Genomic DNA, 19,030 nt, shown 5'->3' on the forward strand with positions numbered 1-19,030 from the left:
TGGCCAAAATGAATAACAAAAAAAAGAAAACAAAAATGTACATACTGTAATAACTTGAAGTAAATGATAAAGATTAAAAAACAATTATAAACAAAAAATTAAAATAAATTAAGTAAAAGCTTTTTTTCTCTCACAATGTGTGGACTTTTTTCTTAAAAAATTGTGGAAAATGTCTCATATTCTTTCTGTTTCTGTAATATTGCAATATTTTCTCATAAAATTATTGCTGTTTAATGCAAAATGGTGACATTTGTCATATAAGATTCCGACTTTTATCACAATATTGTCTATTTTTTTGTTGTTCTCGTAAAATAGTGACATTTTTTGGAGTAAAATGATTACTTTTGTCATAATTTTGCCGGAGTAAAATTCAGATTTTCTATTATAATATTGCCAAAATGTTGAAGTTTCTTATAAAATTGTGACTTTTGTCGAATAAAATTACGACTCTTTTCATAAAATTGCAGACATTTTAAGCTTTTCTTGTAAAATTGCGACTGTTATTGAGTAAAATTCCAACTTTTATCATAATATTGCACAAATGTTTAGTTTTTCTTGTAAAATTTTGACTTGCGTTAAGTAAAATTTCAACTTTAATTGTCGGTTTTAAAAGTGCTCCCCCTCTGGTCAACATATGAAATAACAAGTGTGTGTAAGAAATTGAAATGCTTCCCCTTTGGCCAAAATGAATAACAAAAAAAGCAAAAACAAATATGTATATAGAGACATACTGTAATAACTTGAAGTAAATGATAAAGATTAAAAAACAATTATAAACAAAAAATTAAAGTAAATTAAGTAAAAGCTTTTTTTCTCTCACAATATGTCGACTTTTTTCTTAAAAAATTGGGGAAAATGTCTCATATTCTTTCTGTTTCTGTAATATTACAATATTTTCTCATAAAATTATTGCTTTTTAATGCAAAATGGTGACATTTGTCATATAAAATTACGACTTTTATCACAATATTGCCAATTTTGTTGTTGTTCTCGTAAAATAGTGACATTGTTTTGAGTAAAATGATCACTTTTGTCATAATTTTGCCGAGTAAAATTCAGATTTTCTATTATAATATTGCCAAAATGTTGAAGTTTCTTATAAAATTGTGACTTTTGTCGAGTAAAATTACGACTCTTTTCATAAAATTGCAGACATTTTAAGCTTTTCTTGTAAAAGTGCTACTGTTATTGAGTAAAATTCCAACTTTTATCATAATATTGCACACATGTTCAGTTTTTCTTGTAAAATTTTGACTAGCGTTGAGTAAAATTACAACTTTTATTGTCGGTTTTAAAAGTGCTCGCCCTCTGGTCAACATATGAAATAACAAGTGTGTGTAAAAAATTGAAATTTGGCCAAAATGAATAACAAAAAAAGCAAAAACAAAAATGTATATAGAGACATACTGTAATAACTTGAAGTAAATGATAAAGATTAAAAAACAGTTAGAAACAAAAAATTAAAGTAAATTAAGTAAAAGCTTTTTTTCTCTCACAATGTGTCGACTTTTTTCTTAAAAAATTGGGGAAAATGTCTCATATTCTTTCTGTTTCTGTAATATTGCAATATTTTCTCATAAAATTATTGCTGTTTAATGCAAAATGGTGACATTTGTCATATAAATTTACGACTTTTATCACAATATTGCCAATTCTGTTGTTGTTCTCGTAAAATAGCGACATTGTTTTGAGTAAAATGATCACTTTTGTCATCATTTTGCCGAGTAAAATTCAGATTTTCTATTATAATATTGCCAAAATGTTGAAGTTTTCTTATAAAATTGTGACTTTTGTCGAGTAAAATTACGACTCTTTTCATAAAATTGCCAACATTTTAATGAGGACTTTTATTATAATACTGCCAAAATTCGAAGTTTTTCTTGTGAAATTGTGACCTTTTTCTTGTGAAATTCCAACTCATTTTTTACAACAAGCTTTTTTATATTTGCATAGTATGTATATATTATTAATGTTGTAAATACAAATCTTTATATATCTAGAAAGGCTGGTCCTAAAGAGGTAGGCATTTTTCTCAGGTCTCTAGAAGGTACGAAATACAACAATGTGTGTGTGTGTGTGTGTGTGTGTGTGTGTGTGTGTGTGTGTGTGTGTGTGTGTGTGTGTGTGTGTGTGTGTGTGTGTGTGTGTGTGTGTGTGTGTGTGTGTGTGTGTGTGTGTGTGTGTGTGTGTATTTCATAAATCTCATCAGATTAAGACTGGGTTCGTGATAAAGTCCGTGATAAAGTCCGAGGACACGATTGCAGGACTGCGACCCAGATGGTGGATCAGAGTGCGCCGTGGCACGGGGCGAGGGGTGGAGTGGGGGGTTTATTTGGGCCGTCGTTATCAGCGAGCTCCCGGGTCGTCTCCTAGGCACCAAACTTTGTCACATTTTGGACCGTATCATCTCTCTAAAAGTATACCTTCTGATTACATAGTTAATGTTAGCATGTTAACTGTAGCTATCTAACAGTTAGCGTTTGTTAATTAGCAAAATATGTGACTCTTAGGTGTGTGTCTACAAAATTAGCTAAAAAAGATAGCATGCTAACAGTTAGCATTTGTCAAATACTGAAATAAATATGTGCCTGCATAATTAGCTAATGTTAGCATGCTAACAGTTAGCGTGTGTCATGTAGCAGGATATACGACTCTTTGGTGTGGACCTGCAAAATTAGTTCAAATAACTAATAATCCTGTTAACATGCTAACAGTTAGCATGTGTCAAGTAGCAACACATATGACACATTAGGTGTGTACCTACAAAATTTGCTAAAAAAGATAACATGTGTCAAGTACCACAATAAATAACTCTGAAGTATACCCTCTGAATACATAGTTAATGTTAGCATGTTAACTTTAGCTATCTAACAGTTAGCATTTGTTAATTAGCAAAATATATGACTCTTAGGTGTGTGTCTACAAAATTAGCTAAAAAAGATAGCATGCTAACAGTTAGCATTTGTCAAATACTGAAATAAATGACTCTGAAATATGTGCCTGCTTAATTAGCTAATGTTATCATGTTAACTTTAGCATACGAACAGTTAGCGTGTGTCAAGTAGCAGGATATACGACTCTTTGGTGTGTACCTGCAAAATTAGTTCAAATAACTAATAATCGTGTTAGCATGCTAACAGTTAGCATGTGTCAAGTAGCAACACATATGACACATTAGGTGTGTACCTACAAAATTTGCTAAAAAAGATAACATGTGTCAAGTACCACAATAAATAACTCTGAAGTATACCCTCTGAATACATAGTTAATGTTAGCATGTTAACTTTAGCTATCTAACAGTTAGCATTTGTTAATTAGGAAAATATATGACTCTTAGGTGTGTGTCTACAAAATTAGCTAAAAAAGATAGCATGCTAACAGTTAGCATTTGTCAAATACTGAAATAAATGACTCTGAAATATGTGCCTGCTTAATTAGCTAATGTTATCATGTTAATTTTAGCATACGAACAGTTAGCGTGTGTCAAGTAGCAGGATATACGACTCTTTGGTGTGTACCTGCAAAATTAGTTCAAATAACTAATAATCGTGTTAGCATGCTAACAGATAGCATGTGTCAAATACTAGAATATACGACTCTGAGATGTAGACATGCAAAATTTGTTTAAAAAAAATCCAGCTGGCTAATATTTTCTTGCTAACAATATGTGTCAAGTACCAAAGTATATGATTCAGAATTTTATGTAATTAGATTTTCCACACTTTCCATTAATAATACGATTGCATTAATAATAGTGTCTGGTTACACAGAAGTGTAACCTCCTCCAGCCTACGAGGACAAAGTTACGAACAATTTCTGCTCCGCCGCTCCCAGTCTGTGGAATGCTCTCCCTGACCACCTGAGGGCACCACAGACTGTGGATGCTTTTAAAAAAGGCATAAAAACCATTCTGCGACTTATAGTCCGAAAAATACGGTAATAATTTCACACATAAGTCGCTACTGAGTATAAGTCTCACCCCTGGTCAAACTATGAAAAAAACTGTGACTTATAGTCCGAAAAATATGGTAAATATTTCACACATAAGTCGCTCCTGAGTATAAGTCTCACCCCCGGCCAAACTATGAAAAAAACTGCGACTTATAGTCCGAAAAATACGGTAATAATTTCACACATAAGTCGCTCCTGAGTATAAGTCGCACCCCCGGCCAAACTATGACAAAAACTGCGACTTATAGTCCGAAAAATACGGAAATAATTTCACACATAAGTCTCTCCCGAGTATAAGTCGCACCCCTTGTCAAACTATGAAAGAAACTGTGACTTATAGTCCGAAAAATATGGTAAATATTTCACACATAAGTCGCTCCTGAGTATAAGTCTCACCCCCGGCCAAACTATGAAAAAAACTGCGACTTATAGTCCGAAAAATACGGTAATAATTTCACACATAAGTCGCTCCTGAGTATAAGTCGCACCCCCGGCCAAACTATGACAAAAACTGCGATTATAGTCCGAAAAATACGGAAATAATTTCACACATAAGTCTCTCCCGAGTATAAGTCGCACCCCTTGTCAAACTATGAAAGAAACTGTGACTTATAGTCCGAAACATATGGTAAATATTTCACACATAAGTCGCTCCTGAGTATAAGTCGCACCCCCGGCCAAACTATGAAAAAAACTGCAACTTATAGTCCAAAAAATACGGTAATAATTTCACACATAAGTCGCTCCTGAGTATAAGTCGCACCCCCGGCCAAAATATGAAAAAAACTGCGACTCATAGTCCGAAAAATACAGTAATAATTTCACACATAAGTCGCTCCTGAGTATAAGTCGCACCCCTGGCAAAACTATGAAAAAAACTGCCACTTATAGTCCGAAAAATACGGTACAATGAAACATTGCTACCTATAGGTAACCCACGTCAAAGTACAAACCCCGTTTCCATATGAGTTGGGAAATTGTGCTAGATGTAAATATAAACGGAATACAATGATTTGCAAATCCTTTTCAACCCATATTCAGTTGAATATGCTACAAAGACAACATATTTGATGTTCAAACTCATAAACTTTTTTTTTTTTTTGCAAATAATAATTAACTTAGAATTTCATGGCTGCAACACGTGCCAAAGTAGTTGGGAAAGGGCATGTTCACCACTGTGTTACATGGCCTTTCCTTTTAACAACACTCAATAAACGATTGGGAACTGAGGAAACTAATTGTTGAAGCTTTGAAAGTGGAATTCTTTCCCATTCTTGTTTTATGTAGAGCTTCAGTCTTTCAACAGTCCGGGGTCTCCGCTGTCGTATTTTACGCTTCATAATGCGCCACACATTTTTGATGGGAGACAGGTCTGGACTGCAGGCGGACTAGGAAAGTACCCGCACTCTTTTTTTTACGAAGCAACTCTGTTGTAACACGTGATGAATGTGGCTTGGCATTGTCTTGCTGAAATAAGCAGGGGCGTCCATGAAAAAGACGGCAGCATATGTTGTTCCAAAACCTGTATGTACCTTTCAGCATTAATGGTGCCTTCACAGATGTGTAAGTTACCCATGTCTTGGGCACTAATGCACCCCCATACCATCACAGATGCTGGCTTTTGAACTGTGTGTCGATAACAGTCTGGATGGTTCGCTTCCCCTTTGGTCCAAATGACACGGTGTCGAATATTTCCAAAAACAATTTGAAATGTGGACTCGTCAGACCACAGAACACTTTTCCACTTTGCATCAGTCCATCTTAGATGATCTCGGGCCCAGAGAAGCCGGCGGCGTTTCTGGGTGTTGTTGATAAATGGCTTTCGCTTTGCATAGTAGAGCTTTAACTTGCACTTACAGATGTAGCGACCAACTGTATTTAGTGACAGTGGTTTTCTGAAGTGTTCCTGAGCCCATGTGGTGATATCCTTTAGAGATTGATGTCGGTTTTTGATACAGTGCGCCTGAGGGATCGAAGGTCACGGTCATTCAATGTCGGTTTCCGGCAATGCCGCTTACGTGGAGTGATTTCTCCAGATTCTCTGAACCTTTTGATGATATTATGGACCGTAGCTGTTAAAATCCCTAAATTTCTTGCAATTGCACCTTGAGAAACGCTGTTCTTAAACTGTTTGACTATTTGCTCACGCAGTTGTGGACAAAGGGGTGTACCTCGCCCCATCCTTTCTTGTGAAAGACTGAGCATTTTTTTGGGAAGCTGTTTTTATACCCAATCATGGCACCCACCTGTTCCCAATTAGCCTGCACACCTGTGGGATGTTCCAAATAAGTGTTTGATGAGCATTCCTCAACTTTATCAGTATTTATTGCCACCTTTCCCAACTTCTTTGTCACGTGTTGCTGGCATCAAATTCTAAAGTTAATGATTATTTGCAAAAAAACAAAAATGTTTATGAGTTTGAACATCAAATTTGTTGTCTTTGTAGCATATTCAACTGAATATGGGTTGAAAATGATTTGCAAATCATTGTATTCCGTTTATATTTACATCTAACACAATTTCCCAACTCATATGGAAACGGGGTTTGTACATAAGACTTAAAAAGTATTTTAAAAAACAATAGGCCCCATGTGTGCGTACTACACCCAGTTCTAGTACTCATACTTCTCATTTTCAGCCACTTTTTCAGTTTTGTGGATAAAAGTTAAATGTGACTTTAATAACTCCAACTATACGCAAAATGTGTATTGTTGTTGTTTCCATACGTGTTCCTAATCAAATGTTTAATAAGATAACCTTCATATTATTATTATTATTATTATTATTGTTTTACCGGAGTTCCAGCTAAGAAGTTAACTAATGAATAGTTTTAGATTTAAAGGCCATGCGATTGTTTTCCTTTTGCCCACCCAGCAAGTGAAATGATGAACGTTAATGTTGTCATTAAAAAACAAACAATTGAGTCGGCGCATTAAAGAGATGGAAGGTGCTTGCACAGGAGTTGAACATAAAAATGATAAGAGTAATTATAAAGTGAGCATATTTACTGCTCATATTTGCATATGTGAGGAAGAGCATCAGGGTGTGATTAGTGCCATCTAGTGCTCGGTCAAACCACTTCTAAACCACACCGCTTTCATTCTGCTCCGGCCTTTGATGGCGGGGTGGTGTTGTCCACTATCTTAATTGGCCGGCCGCTCTTGATAAGCTTCTTTTGTCTTCTTGCTCATTAGGAGGACTTCTGGGATCGAGGTGAGGGGGTCGTATTCCGCCCGGTAACAGTTGGAGTCAAAAAAAAAAGAAAAAACGACCAACAAAAAGTCCCGTGGTACCACTTTAGACCTTACCTTTCAAGTTGACCCCGGAGTCATATAACTTGGTATGTGACACTTGTTAACTGTTAGCATGCTAATGTTAGCATGCTAACATTAAAAAAATTTTAGCGTATTTGAGACTTTTTTCTCTATTTCCCCAGCCATACGCCTTCGAGTCAAATAACCTGGTAACATGAGCATGCTAACTTTTTGAGCTAGTTTTTTAACCGTTTACCCCAGAGTCATATAACTTGGTATGTGACACTTGTTAACTGTTAGCATGCTAACGTTAGCCTGCTAGCATGCTTAACATTAACGTGATAACTTTTGTGAGCTAAATTTGCAACCGTTTACTCCAGTCACATAACTTGGTATGTGACACATGCTAATGTTAGCATGCTAACATTAAAATGCTAACATTAAAATGCTAACTTTTTTAGCTTATTTGAGACTTTTTTCTCTATTTCCCCAGCCATACGCCTTCGAGTCAAATAACCTGGTAACATGAGCATGCTAACTTTTTGAGCTAGTTTTTTAACCGTATGTGACACAAGCTAATTGTTGGCACGCTAACATTAGCGTGCTAACTTTTTGAGAAAGTCTTTCAACCGTTTACCCCAGAGTCAAATAACTTGGTGTGTGACACTTGTTTACTGCGAGCATGCTAACGTTAGCCTGCTAGCATGCTAACATTAGCGTGATAACTTTTTTGAGCTAACTTTGCAACCGTTTACTCCAGTCATATTACTTGGTATGTGACACTTGTTAACTGTTAGCATGCTAATGTTAGCATGCTAACTTTTTTAGCTTTTCAACTTGTTTCTCTAATTCACCAGCCATACACTTTTTAGAGTCAAATAACTTGGAATGTGACACAAGCTAACTGTTAGCATGCTAACGTTAACCAACTAGCATGCTAACGTTACCGTGATAACTTTTTGAGCTAAATTTGCAACCGTTTACTCTAGTCATATAACTTGGTATGTGACACTTGTTAACTGTTAGCATGCTAACATTAAAGTGCTAACTTTTTTTTTTAGCTTATTTGAGACTTGTTTCTCTAATTCCACAGCCATACACCTTGGAGTCAAATAACTTGGTATGTGACACAAGATAACTATTTGCATGCTAATGTTAGCCTACTAGCATGCTAACATTAACGTGATAACTTTTTGAGCTAACTTTGCAACCGTTTACTCCAGTCGTATAACTTGGTATGTGACACTTGTTAATTGTTAGCATGCTAATGTTAGCATGCTAACTTTTTTAGCTTTTCAACTTGTTTCTCTAATTCACCAGCCATACATTTTTTAGAGTCAAATAACTTGGAATGTGACACAAGCTAACTGTTAGCATGCTAACGTTAGCCTGCTAGCATGCTAACATTAGCGTGATAACTTTTTGAGCTAAATTTGCAACCGTTTACTCCAGTCGTATAACTTGGTATGTGACACTTGTTAACTGTTCGCATGCTAACATTAAAATGCTAACTTGTTTAGCTTATTTAAAACTTTTTTCTCTATTTCCCCAGCCATACGCCTTCGAGTCAAATAACCTGGTAACATGAGCATGCTAACTTTTTGAGCTAGTTTTTTAACCGTTTACCCCAGAGTCATATAACTTGGTATGTGACACTTGTTAACTGTTAGCATGCTAACGTTAGCCTGCTAGCTTGCTAACATTAGCGTGATAACTTTTTTGAGCTAAATTTGCAACCGTTTACTCCAGCCGTATAACTTGGTATGTGACACTTGTTAACTGTTAGCAGGCTAACGTTAGCATGCTAACATTAAAGTGCTAACTTTTTTAGCTTATTCGAGACTTTTTTCACTTATTCCCCAGCCATACACCTTAGAGCAGGGGTGTCAAACTCAAATACAGAGTGGGCCAAAATTTAAAACGCCAAGGTTGAACAAATGAACCTTTTAATAGGGACCCAAACAAGTTTTGCATTAAATATTGAACAAGCAAGGCTTATATAACTTTATAGTGACATGCAAAATCCAGATTCAAATAATAATAATAATAATTAAAAAATATCAATGGCATATCAAATGCAATTTAAATAAAAATTGAATGCCTCTTTTCTATTTGCAGCCTTCTGAGGTAAATATCAACATTAACTTTTTCCACAGGCTAATAAATTAGAAAATAACACAACAATGAATAAAGCAACCATTCAGGACTTTAAACTGCTCAGTTTGCAACACACTGATCTAATCTGATGTGCCCAAGACAGATACCTGCCATCTTTTCTTGGATGCTAGTTCATTAATGTCGGGGCTCAGGCTTTGAGCTGAGGCAACCTTCATTATCGAACGAAGTTGTTCATCAGTCATTATATCTTGTAGTCCAACTGGACCACAGTCTTGGGGGCGTGCCTTAAAGGGTAGCCCGGAAGAGTTAGGGCTGCATGGGATTCTGGGTATTTGTTTTGTTGTGTTTATGTTGTGTTACAGTGCGGATGTTCTCCCGAAATGTGTTTGTCATTCTTGTTTGGTGTGGGTTCACAGTGTGGCGTATATTTCTAACAGTGTTAAAGTTATTTATAAGGGTACCCTCAGTGTAGCCTGTATCGCTGTTGGTCAAGTATGCGTTGCATTCACGTGTCTGTGCGTGCAGAAGCCGCACATATTATGTGACTGGGCCAGCATTCGTTGGACTGGGTGAAAAGCGGACGTGATGTTTTTCGGGAGGGGCACTGAAATTTGGGAGTCTCCCGGGAGGTTTGGTATGTATGAGAATTAGCGGTGAAAGTGGTGTTACCGCGGCACCGCCGCTGTATATAATCGGCGGGCCAGCTCTAGTGTTAATTTGATATCGCCTCAAGGGCCAAGTGGAATTACACGGCGGGCCAAATGTGGCCCGCGGGCCAGAGTTTGACACCCATGCCTTAGAGTCATATAACTTGGAATGTGACACAAGCTAACTGTTAGCATGCTAACATTAGCATGATAACTTTTTGAGCTAACTTTGCAACCGTTTACTCCAGTCATATAACTTGGTATGTGACACTTGTTAACTGCTAGCATGCTAACATTAAAATGCTAATTTTTTTTAGCTTATTTGAGACTTTTTTTCTCTAATTCCCCAGCCATACGCCTTCGAATCAAATAACCTGGTACGTCACACAAGCTAACTGTTGGCATGCTAACATTAGCATGCTAACTTTTTAAGCTAGTTTTTCAACCGTTTACCCCAAGAGTCATATAACTTGGTATGTGACACTTGTTAACCGTTAGCATGCAAACGATAGCAAGCTAACTTCAATCTAAATCCCCAGCCATACACCTTAGAGTCATATAATTTGGCATGTGACACAAGCTAACTGTTAGCATACTAACGTTAGCACACTAACGTTAGTTTGCTAGCATGCTACCCTTTTGAGCTAGTTTTTCCAACCATTTACCCCAGAGTCATGTAACTTGGTATGTGACACTTGTTAACTGTTAGCATGCCAACATTAAAATGCTAATTTTTTTTTAGCTTATTTGAGACTTTTTTTCTCTAATACCCCAGCCATACGCCTTTGAGTCAAATAACTTGGTATGGGACACAAGCTAACTGTTAGCACGCTAACTTTTTAAGCTAGTTTTTCAACCGTTTACCCCAGAGTCATGTAACTTGGTATGTGACACTTGTTAACTGTTAGCATGCTAGCAAGCTAACTTAAGCATGCTAACTTTTTCATATAATTTTACACCTTTTTCTCTAATTCCGCAGCCATACGCCTTACAGCCATATTACTTGATATGTGAGACATGCTAACTGCTAGCATGCTAAAGTTAGCCTGCTAGCATGCTAACATTAGCGTGATAACTTTTTGAGCTACATTTGCAACCGTTTACTCCAGTCATATAACTTGAACTGTGACACTTGTTAACTGTTAGCATGCTAACGTTAGCATGCTAACATTAAACTTTTTTTTAGCTTATTTGAGTCTTTTTTTCTCAAATTTCCCAGCCATACACCTTAGAGTCATTTTACTTGGAATGGCACGCGCTTGAATCACTAAAAGTGCAATCGAGGTGAGCGGGTCCTATTCCACCCGGTAACAGCTGGAGTTAAAATTCACTCGACATCCATTGCTTTCGGTCTCCCCTAGAAGGGGGGGGTTACCCACATATGCGGTCCTCTCCAAGGTTTCTCATAGTCATTCACATCGACGTCCCACTGGGGTGAGTTTTTCCTTGCCCTTATGTGGGCTTTGTACCGAGGATGTCGTTGTGGCTTGTGCAGCCCTTTGAGACACTTGTGATTTAGGGCTATATAAATAAACATTGATTGATTGATTGATTGATGAAAATAATAATAATAATAATAATAATAATAATAATAATAAAAAGTCACGTGGTATCACTTTGCTCCTCAGGAGGCGACACTGAGCAGATTGTGCGTACTTATGGACACAAAAGGAACTTTTGAGTGCATCCAAACACCCCCCCACACCCCGGCCCCACACTCACCCACCACGACAGAAGGACAAGACGTGCAAGGGGGCGGTCCCAGAGGAGCGTCCATGGCGATGGTGATTATGTCACCACTTAGCCAACTAACTGACACTGATGGGCTTGAAATGCACTCGCCGTCCCAGCGGGGCCCATCAGCCTAACCGCCCCGCCGACCCGACCCCCGCCCCGTCCCGAGGTCTGTGCCGGGTTTTGGGTTACCTCAAAGTGACGGCAAGGCCAAGTTCAACAGCGCAGTGGGCCAGCAATACCCCCCCACCCCCTTCTGGTACCTTCCTCATCAAGTATTTCCGGTATATAAGCCGTAATCACTACATTTCAGAGGGGAAAAAATATATTTCCATATATTAGCCGCACTGGACTATAAGCCGCAGATATATCTTAAGTTAAAGTTAAAGTACCAATGAGCAGCGCTGGCCGCGCCCGGGAATAATTTTTGGTGATTTAACCCCCAATTCCCACCCTTGATACTGAGTGCCAAGCAGGCAGGTAATGGCTCCCATTTTTATAGTCTTTGGTATGACTCGGACGGGGGTTTGAACTCACAACCTTCCGATCTCACGGCAAACCCTCTAACCACTAGGCCACTGACCTGGTTAAACGAACTGTAGACCATTGTCAATCAATCTTCTTTGAGCCATGTGTCCTGTACACTACAGAATGTATACTGTGGTGGGGGAAATAATCCTGAACAGGCTAAAATCGGGAAGTACCCCCGCCCCGCAATGAGTGAACCCGTCCAAAAAAAAAAAAAATGGCGCCGTAGCACGACACACCATTTAAGTCTCTCTGGTCGTGTTTGATGACAACTATTAGACACAAAACATTAGGGCCGTTTTGCGAGGAGTTCAAAGCAAAATATGTTACTCTTAGGTGTGTGCCTACAAAATTAGCTAAAAAAAAGATAGCATGCTAACAGTTAGCATTTGTCAAATACTGAAATAAATGACTCTGAAATATGTGCCTGCATAATTAGCTAATGTTAGCATGCTAACTTTAGCATACTAACAGTTAGCGTGTGTCAAGTAGCAGGATATACGACTCTTTTGGTGTGTACCTACAAAATGTGTTCAAATAACTAATAACAGTGTTAACATGCTAACAGTTAGCATGTGTCAAGTAGCAACACATATGACACATTAGGTGTGTACCTACAAAATTAGCTAAAAAAGATAACATGCTAACAGTTAGCATTTGTCAAGTACCACAATAAACAACTCTGAAGTATACCCTCTGATTACATAGTTAATGTTAGCATGTAAACTGTTAGCATGCTAATGTTAGCATGCTAACATTAGCATGCTAACAGTTAGCATGTGTCAAGTAGCAGGATATACGACTCTTTTGGTGTGTACCTACAAAATTAGTTCAAATAACTAATAATAGTGTTAGCATGCTAACAGTTAGCATGTGTCAAGTAGCAACACATATGACACATTAGGTGTGTACCTACAAAATTAGCTAAAAAAGATAGCATGCTAACAGTTAGCATTTGTCAAGTACCACAATAAACAACTCTGAAGTATACCTTCTGATTACATAGTTAATGCTAGCATGCAAACTTCAGCTATCTAACAGTTAGCATTTGTTAGTTAGCAAAATATATGACTCTTAGGTTGTGTGCCTACAAAATTAGCTAAAAAAAAGATAGCATGCTAACAGTTAGCATTTGTCAAATACTGAAATAAATGACTCTGAAATATGTGCCTGCATAATTAGCTAATGTTAGCATGCTAACTTTAGCATGCTAACAGTTAGCGCGTGTCAAGTAGCAGGATGTACGACTCTTTTGGTGTGTACCTACAAAATTAGTTCAAATAACTAATAATAGTGTTAGCATGCTAACAGTTAGCATGTGTCAAGTAGCAACACATATGACACATTAGGTGTGTGCTTACAAAATTAGCTAAAGAAGATAACATGCTAACAGTTAGCATTTGTCAAGTACCACAATAAACAACTCTGAAGTATACCTTCTGATTACATAGTTAATGTTAGCATGTTAACTTTAGCTATCTAACAGTTAGCATTTGTTAGTTAGCAAAATATATGACTCTTAGGTGTGTGTCTACAAAATTTGCTAAAAAAAAAGATAGCATACTAACAGTTAGCATTTGTCAAATACTGAAATAAATGACTCTGAAATACGTGCCTGCATAATTAGCTAATGTTAGCATGCTAACTTTAGCATGCTAACAGTTAGCATGTGTCAAGTAGCAGGATATACGACTCTTTTGGTGTGTACCTGCAAAATTAGTAAAAATAACTATTAATCGTGTTAGCATGCTAACATTTAGCATGTATCAAGTAGCAACACATATGACACATTAGGTGTGTACCTACAAAATTAGCTAAAAAAGATAACATGCTAACAGTTAGCATGTGTCAAGTACCACAATAAATAACTCTGAAGTATACCTTCTGATTACATAGTTAATGCTAGCATGCAAACTTTAGCTATCTAACAGTTAGCATTTGTTAATTAGCAAAATATATGACTCTTAGATGTGTGCCTACAAAATTATTATTATTATAATGAGTGAACTCGTCCCCAAAAAGAAAAAATGTCGCCGTAGCACGACACACCAAAGTCTCTCTGGTCGTGTTTGACAACAACTATTAGACACAAAATATTAGGGTTGTTTTGCGTGGGAAAAAAAAGGTTTTATAAACCGCAGGGTTCAAAGCGTAGGGGGGGGGGGGAGTAGCGGTTTATAGTCCGGAATTAACGTTAATCATAAATGAATTCCCGCGTTTTAGGAATCATTAAAAAAAAAAAATTTAAAACCTGTTTACGGCCTTCTGAATAAGTTTTTAACAAAATGAGGACCTTCTAGAAGTGAAAAAACACCTTTGAGTCACCACTTTTAAACCAATATAGTAATCCTGCCAGAGGCTAAGCTAATCAGTGGCACTCTGATTGGTTTTGTCCCCTCTAGTGGCCAATATTACTACTGTAGTATTGACATGTTTAGTTTATTTAGCCTTTTTATGCTTGAAAATGCTTAATTTAGGCCCAATATATATATATATATATATATATATATATATATATATATATATATATATATATATATTTTTTTTTTATTTTTTTTTTATTATTTTTTTTAAAGTTTTTTTTTTGTTTGTTTTTTTGTTTTTTCTAAATATCACCAAAAATTGAGATGGTGTTAAGATGCAATATTTCAAACACAAACCACACACTTCTACAGGAACCTATTGATCTACGAACCAGAGTCTCCAGGAACCTAAAGTTCCTGAGCTTTTGGTGGAAACGGGCCATAGTGTGAAAACAATACTATAGAATATAGTACAAACTACAGTAGTTTTATGAAGTGATGTAATAATAATATACAGCATTTACCGTGAAGAGTGGACTTCTATGGTATTTCCATCCAGTTGCCATAAGCAGCTTCTCCATATTTTCATGGATAAATGACCACCACTTAGATACGATTTTAACGTCCTTGACTCTTTCTGCTTCGCTAAGTTAGCGAGCGACAAGCTCGGTGATGTTTTTTTGATGAGTTATCTCTCATAATCTGAATTTTTGCTCACAACCTAAAGCATAACAATTCGCCGAGACAAAGCTTGTATCCCCGAAAAACCGGTAAGCTGCGGTACCGCCCTAGGTACTGTTGCGCGTGACCAGTCGTCCTCTCAGGGAATAAAACACACTGGTCAATCAAACAAAAATAGTCAGTCAGTAGGGCGAAAACAGCCCCTCTCACCCAGAACGGAGCGCAGCTGCTTCTTCAAACCAGATAAGGAACTGGCCAAAACAGCTGACAAACAGGAGCCCTTAAGACAAAACAAAGAGTTGACATAAGATAAAAGCAAAACTGTCAGGTTCAAACACTGATGACATCTATTAAACAAGACAAGAAGCAAGGAATCAAACAGAGACAGAATTAAATTTGGCTCAATTGAGGAGAAACGTCTGGGCTGTACTCTTTGCACAGTCTCATCGAGCTCTGACGAAAGATTGTACGCCTCCTCTTTTATTTGGGCTTTCCCTGATTACATGGCAACAGCTGTTTCTAAGGGACGGGGGTCATAAACAGATATCGCCTTTGGTTACAGAACAGTTCAAAGAAAAGGTCGCCTGGAGGGGAGTCTGGTCCTGCTTCCTCTCCGCTTTGTAGTTCTCGGGTCAAGACAAAATCTTTCTGTGGATCACAATACATCAAAGAAACAGAACACCTTCATGTTGCTTAACATCATACATAGTGGAGTTTTACAAGCCTTCTTCTTGGTAGGATCAAAGACAGCTTTTGTCTTCTCGCCAGGAACTCATGGAAACATAAAGTTTTGTGATAACTTAGATAGAATTATTCTGACAAAAACACACTACATGGGAAAAAACTAAACATGACTATGGATTAAAAAAAAGAACACTTCAAAATATCTCACCCTCACAGTACGAACTGAAGTTACCGCACATGCCAGCAAAATTGTCGGAAACTACTCTTGTTGTGTAAGTTACAATTAGCAGGATTTGACCAGAATGTCTTGTTCCTAAGTTAGTTCTCCGGTATTATTGGAGTAATGTTTTTTACAGTATTTGCTTGTAGCGCCGGTGTGTAGTCATCAGGCTCGCCGCGCACGTCTCATTACCGCCAAGACGAAACTTTTTCATGAAGTGACGTTTTTCTAATCATTTTTAAGCCGCTCGTCAAAGCGCAGGCCTCTCATGTTATTGTCCGTGTCCATTAAGCGGTAGAAAATTGCCAGGGAAGGTGGGGGTGTGGGTGTTGGGGGGGTGTGGCAATTATGAAGTCAATCCCGCGGCTCCTGGTGGTGTGGCTTCAGAGTGTTTAGTCTATTAAAGGAGACAGCCGGCGTGCTTTGGGGAGGCGACCTCTGGACCGCCTGACAGCTTCAGTTACACTAACACATGAGCGCCAGACCGCCTCACCTCCGCGACCTGCCACCTCCGACCCCCGACCCCTGACCCCTGGGCTCAGGCCAAGTTTAGGTGTCGCACGCCCAGCTGGACGCACCAAGCGCTGCTCCCAGTCACCACCAAGATGGATTGATTGACATTTAGGAAATGTGGAATAAGTACTGTGTGTACAGGGAATAAGTACTGTGCATAAGGAATATGTACTTTACGTATGGAATAAGTAATATATGTATGGAATAAGTACTGTGTATAGGGAATAAGTACTGTGTGTATGGAATATGTACTTTTTGTAGAGAATAAGTAATATATGTATGGAATAAGTACTGTGTATATGGAATATGTACTTTACGTAGGTAATAAGTAATATATGTATGGAATACGTACTGTGTATAGGGAATAAGTACTGTGAGTACGGAATATGTACTTTACGTATGGAATAAGTAATATATGTATGGAATAAGTACTCAGTGTATAGGAAATAAGTACTGTGCATAAGGAATATGTACTTTATTAAGGGAATAAGTAATATATGTATTGAATAAATACTGTGTATGGGGAATAAGTACTGTCCATAAGGAATATGTACTTTACGTATGGAATAAGTAATATATGTATGGAATAAGTACTGTGTGTAGGGAATAAGTACTGTGAGTATGGAATATGTACTTTACGTATGGAATAAGTAATATATGTATGGAATAAGTACTCAGTGTATAGGGAATAGGTACTGTGTGTATAGGAAATAAGTACTGTGCATAAGGAATATGTACTTAACGTATGGAATAAGTAATATGTGTATGGAATAAGTACTGTGTATAGGGAATAAGTACTGTGAGTACGGAATATGTACTTTATGTATGGAATAAGTAATATGTGTATGGAATAAGTACTCAGTGTATAGGGAATACGTACTGTGCGTATAGGGAATAGGTACTGTGTGTATAGGAAATACGTACTGTGTTTATAGGGAATAAGTACTGTGAGTACGGAATATGTACTTTACGTATGGAATAAGTAATATGTGTATGGAATAAGTACTCAGTGTATAGGGAATAAGTACTGTGCGTATAGGGAATAAGTACTGTGCATATGGAATATGTACTTTATGTAGGGAATAAGTAATATATATGTATAAAATAAGTACTGTGTATAGGGAATGAGTACTGTGCATATGGAATATATACAGTACTTTACGTAGGAAATAAGTAATATATGTATGGAATAAGTACTGTGTATGGGGAATAAGTACTGTCCATAAGGAATATGTACTTTACGTATGGAATAAGTAATATATGTATGGAATAAGTACTGTGTATAGGGAATAAGTACTGTGAGTACGGAATATGTACTTTACGTATGGAATAAGTACTATATGTATGGAATAAGTACTCAGTGTATAGGGAATAAGTACTGTGCGTATAGGGAATAGGTACTGTGTGTACAGGGAATAAGTACTGTGTGTCTAGGGAATAAGTACTGTATGTATGGAATAGGTACTCAGTGTATAGGGAATAAGTACTGTGCGTATAGGGAATAAGTACTGTGTGTATCGGGAATAAGTACTGTGCATATGGAATATGTACTTTATGTAGGGAATAAGTAATATATATGTATAAAATAAGTACTGTGTATAGGGAATAAGTACTGTGCATATGGAATATATACAGTACTTTACGTAGGAAATAAGTAATATATGTATGGAATAAGTACTGTGTATGGGGAATAAGTACTGTCCATAAGGAATATGTACTTTACGTATGGAATAAGTAATATATGTATGGAATAAGTACTGTGTATAGGGAATAAGTACTGTGAGTACGGAATATGTACTTTACGTATGGAATAAGTACTATATGTATGGAATAAGTACTCAGTGTATAGGGAATAAGTACTGTGCGTATAGGGAATAGGTACTGTGTGTACAGGGAATAAGTACTGTGTGTCTAGGGAATAAGTACTGTATGTATGGAATAGGTACTCAGTGTATAGGGAATAAGTACTGTGCGTATAGGGAATAAGTACTGTGCATATGGAATAAGTAATATATGTATGGAATAAGTACTCAGTGTATAGGGAATAAGTACTATGCAAATAGGGAATAAGTACTGTGCAAATAGGGAATAAGTACTGTGTGTATATAGGGAATAAGTACTGTGCATATGGAATATGTACTTTACGTAGGGAATAAGTAATACATGTATGGAATAAGTACTGTGTATGGGGAATAAGTACTGTCCATAAGGAATATGTACTTTACGTATGGAATAAGTAATATGTGTATGGAATAAGTACTGTGTATAGGGAATAAGTACCGTGAGTACGGAATATGTACTTTACGTATGGAATAAGTAATATATGTATGGAATAAATACTCAGTGTATAGGGAATAAGTACTGTGCATATAGGGAATAGGTACTGTGTGTATAGGA

Source organism: Nerophis lumbriciformis, linkage group LG05 (assembly GCF_033978685.3).
Source record: "Nerophis lumbriciformis linkage group LG05, RoL_Nlum_v2.1, whole genome shotgun sequence".
In the NCBI taxonomy this organism is placed as follows: Eukaryota; Metazoa; Chordata; class Actinopteri; order Syngnathiformes; family Syngnathidae; genus Nerophis; species Nerophis lumbriciformis.